Genomic DNA, 4326 nt, shown 5'->3' with positions numbered 1-4326 from the left:
CTCACAGTTCATCGGATCCCAACAAACACACCGCAAAAAGTCATTACATCAAATAGGTCTCCAAGAACACCAAGGAGAATATTGTATTGAAGATCAAAAAGAGAGAAGAAGCCATCTAGCTACTCACGCATCATCAGAGCGGCAGCAAGGATGATGAAGAACCCTGATACGTCTCCAACGTATCTATAATTTTTTATTGTTCCATGCTATTAAATCATCATTCTTGGATGTTTTACAATCATTTTATAGCAACTTTATATCATTTTTTGGGACTAACCTATTGGCATAGTGCCCAGTGTCAGTTTCTGTTTTTTGCTTGTTTTTTACTTTGTAGAAAATCAATGCCAACCGGAGTCCAAATGCAGCAAAACTTTTTGGAGATTTTTTCTGGACCAGAAGACACAAGATGGGCCAGAGAAGTACCCAAGGGGGCGATAACCCACAAGTATAGGGGATCGCAACAGTTTTCGAGGGTAGAGTATTCAACCAAATTTATTGATTCGACACAAGGGGAGCCAAAGAATATTCTCAAGTATTAGCAGTTGAGTTGTCAATTCAACCACACTTGGATAACTTAATATCTGCAGCAAAGTATTTAGTAGCAAAGTAGTATGATAGTAACAGTAACGGTGGCAAAAGTACCAGTGATAGTTTTGTAGTGATTGTAACAGTAGCAACGGTAAAGTAAATAAGCGAAGAACAATATGTGAAAAGCTCGTAGGCATTGGATCGGTGATGGAGAATTATGCCGGATGCGATTATTCATGTAACAGTTATAACATAGGGTGACACAGAACTAGCTCCAATTCATCAATGTAATGTAGGCATGTATTCCGAATGTAGTCATACGTGCTTATGGAAAAGAACTTGCATGACATCTTTTGTCCTACCCTCCCGTGGCAGCGGGGTCCTAGCGGAAACTAAGGGATATTAAGGCCTCCTTTTAATAGAGTACCGGACCAAAGCTCTCGGGGAAACGACACCTATGGGATCACAAGAATCCCTACTACGGTTGCCGGGGTGCTGTGTTGCGAGAAGAGCAGGATTAGTAACCAGCACAAGGATCGTTTACCCAGGTTCGGGCTGCGAGGATGCGTAAAACCCTAGTCCTACTTTGGTGGGTGTATTTCAGAGAGTTCTTGAGCTCTTGAACTAGCCTTGGGGAGTGTGTGGTTCGAAAGAGCCGAATCCTTCTCCAGTATGCCATGGGCCTCCTTTTATAGTCGAAAGGGGCTGCCACAGTGGCACACAGGAGGTGGAAAGGCGCACAATGCCCTGAGCTTATCGCTCGTATTACAGGACACGGCGCATTTAATGTGTAGCTTAGGTGTCCCCTTGCTTTATTGGGGACGGGGGCGAGGCCCGTCCCGTCCGTCGCCGCTCCTCCTCGCTTTGATACGCGCCCTGGCCAGTGAGGCATGCGGTGCCATGTAGGCAGGCATGCAGATGAGGTGGCACGGTGGTGGAGCCTTCACGAAGATCTGCATGCCGCCACGCAGGCGCTTGATGAGTTGGCCTAGGAGCTGCATGTTGCCACGCAGGTGCCCGCCCAGCTGGTTGGACTGGCAGCTGCATGTGAGCGGCGGTGGAAACTTGGTTGGCGCGGGCCTGGCGGTGGCCCTGCTGGCGTCCTTGGTGAGGGCCTTGCTGGGTGGCCCGGCAAGGGTCTTGCCGTGTGGCCCGGCAAGGGTCTTGCCGTGGCGCGCTATCGTCCCCGGCAAGGGCCTTGCCGGGGGTCTGGTGGCCTTCCTCGGCAAGGATCTTGCCGAGGATCGTCATCTTCTTATCCTCATCTGATCTTGAGTGTTTCTTGTCTTCACAAAGATCTGCATGCCACCACGGAGGTGCCTCCCGAGCCCTGGCCCAACATGATGTTGGAGACCGTGGGCTCAAGGGTGGCTCGCTCTGTTGGTGTGGGGCGAGCTGCCCCGGCAAGGGTCTTGCCGGGGCTGCCCCGGCAAGGGTCTTGCCGGGGGAACCTGCTTCGTCCCTCTGCTCTTTGTGGTCTTGGCCTTGGCGTTGCTCTGATTATCTTGGGCTTCGGTCTTACCTTGGCTCACCTCCCCTGTTCTGCTTGGTGTGACCGTGGGCGCGGCTCCGACTGCCCGTGCACAGGTAAAGGGGTACAAAAGCGCGCTCCTCCTTTTGTACACCGACAGGAGCCCCCGGGCCTGGGCCAGACATAAGCGCGACACGTTGTTGGGCCAGGCCCAAAACGGTGCGCGGGCAGGCGGGGCGGTTTTTGCCACGGTAAAAACTTTTCGCGCATTACGCTTCCCACGACCCGCGTGCGGCGCGGCGTGAAGGGTTGCGCGTGACGTGGGTGGCATGCGTGGGGTGGTTTCCACACGCATGTGTCACATCGCAGTAAAGAGGTGGCTCGTGCCTTCCCCGTAAAAAGAGGGAGGCGTGGAGGCACGGCTCATTTACTAAACGGGGCCGGGTCGCGGTCTTCAAGGCGTCCACTCCCCACGATCACGGGGTGGGGAGAGGTCGCTTCACCCGTCCCCTCGGTTCTGCACGTCCTCCACGCGTCCTTCATGCGCCTGGGGTGGCAAGCGGTGGAGGCGGGAAACCGGGCCGTCGCTGGTTGGGGCAGCGGGTCGGTCCTGATTCCCTGCGCCTCTGGTGGCTGGATTGGCCGAGCGGGGCGGCTGAGCCCCGACCCCGCCTCTTTATAAAGAGGGGGAAGGGGGATGGCGTCCCGCACTCTTCTGTCATCTATCTCCTCTCGCTTCTGCTTCTTCCTTTCACTCTCCATGGAGAAGGCGAATCCTGGTCCCTCGACGGTGGCAGCGAGGGTTGCCGCCCGACAGCGCGTCCCTCCTCCTCCTGAGCCCGCGGTGGTGGAACCGGCCACGAGGGGAAGGGGGAGGGGGCGAGGTCGCGGGCGAGGCCGGGGCAGAGGTCGTACTACTCGGGGAAGAAGAGGACGGGGCGGCGCGTCGGCTTCGCCCCCGCCAATGATGCCTTTTCCGATGGAAGGCCATGTTGGAGACCAGCCCCGCGAGTTCTTCATCAGGCTGCGCCGGCCTCCGCATCGCCGTCTTAGTCTTCCCGCCCTATTTGCTCGGGAGATGGAGCGTGACCCGCCCCAATCCCTCAGATTGCACATGAGGGGTTGTGAGAATGGGGGCACGCGGGTCGACGTCGACTTCCCGGCTCCTCGGGTCATGTACCTCCGTCGTGGGTGGAAGACATTCGCTCGCATCCACAGCCTGACGGCGGGGCTCATCCTCTACTTCAAATTAATGGAGGACAGCCTGCTCTCCGTCAAAGTCTTCGGAGACTTCGGGACTCGCCTGAAGTGCTGCGTGGAGAGCTCCTCCGACGGAGATTCCGACGATGGAAGCTCTTCCTCGACCGAAAGTGATGAGGAGGACAGCGGGGCAGATGACGGGAACGAGTCCGACTAGGCGTCGGACGCCCCGCGCCTGGGCGGGTGCGGCAGCAGCAGCATCTGCACCTGGCCGCTCCTCCGGCAGAGTTTTGCCGGGGGTGGGGCCAGCTCCTTGAACTTCTCAGGGCTGTCTCCTTGGGCGGCTGGCGTTTGGCAGGCTACGGAAGAGGAAGAGGGCGGGCGGCAAGGCCGTCAACTCGGAGTAGGTGGGCACCGACGCCTTCGTCGCGTACTGCCGGTCCTGCCGCCTCGTCTTCCAGCTCCTTTCCTGGCACCGTCATCACCAGCCCACCCGTGGGCAGCCACTGAGGTGTTCTCTCGGTGCTTTCTGCTGCTCGTAGCTCGCCTAGGTGCCCCTTTTGCCCTCTCGCCTCCTTGACCTGCCTCCTGAGGAGAGGGACAAGAAAGGGATCACGGGCATCTCATCTCTTTTTTAATCTGTAAGCCTTCGGGCCTTGTTAAATTTAAAGCTTGTAATCCCCTTTGTTCATGTTTTTCATTCCGTACGGACTGTACCTGTGTGGGATGCTTTTAATGAAAAAAGTATGTTTGCCGGGTTTTTCGTTCATGGGTAGACCCCGCGACAAGGAGCGAATCCTTGTTACAATTTAAGATAAACGTCTTCACCCGGCAACATGCCTTGCCGTCCCCCCACTTCGCTCGACCATTCTCGCACCCTTGGCGGAGGCAGGGAGGAAGCAGGCTTAGGCTCCTCGTTCTACTTCCTTGCCACCGCGACTACGACCAAATCCCGGCCCGGGAGATAATCCCTGGGTACAGAAAAGGGGAGCACGGTGGCCTAGAAAATAAAACAAGGTTTCACATATCCCAGTTCCGTTCCGAAATGCATGACAGAGGATGAAAGACTTATCTGGACCTGCAGCCCCCGGCAACCTTGTCTTGCCGCGGTTGGATCCTTGTGCTTG

The sequence above is a fragment of the Aegilops tauschii genome, chromosome 5 (assembly GCF_002575655.3).
Source record: "Aegilops tauschii subsp. strangulata cultivar AL8/78 chromosome 5, Aet v6.0, whole genome shotgun sequence".
NCBI lineage: Eukaryota > Viridiplantae > Streptophyta > Magnoliopsida > Poales > Poaceae > Aegilops > Aegilops tauschii.
This window is presented reverse-complemented; position numbering follows the sequence as displayed.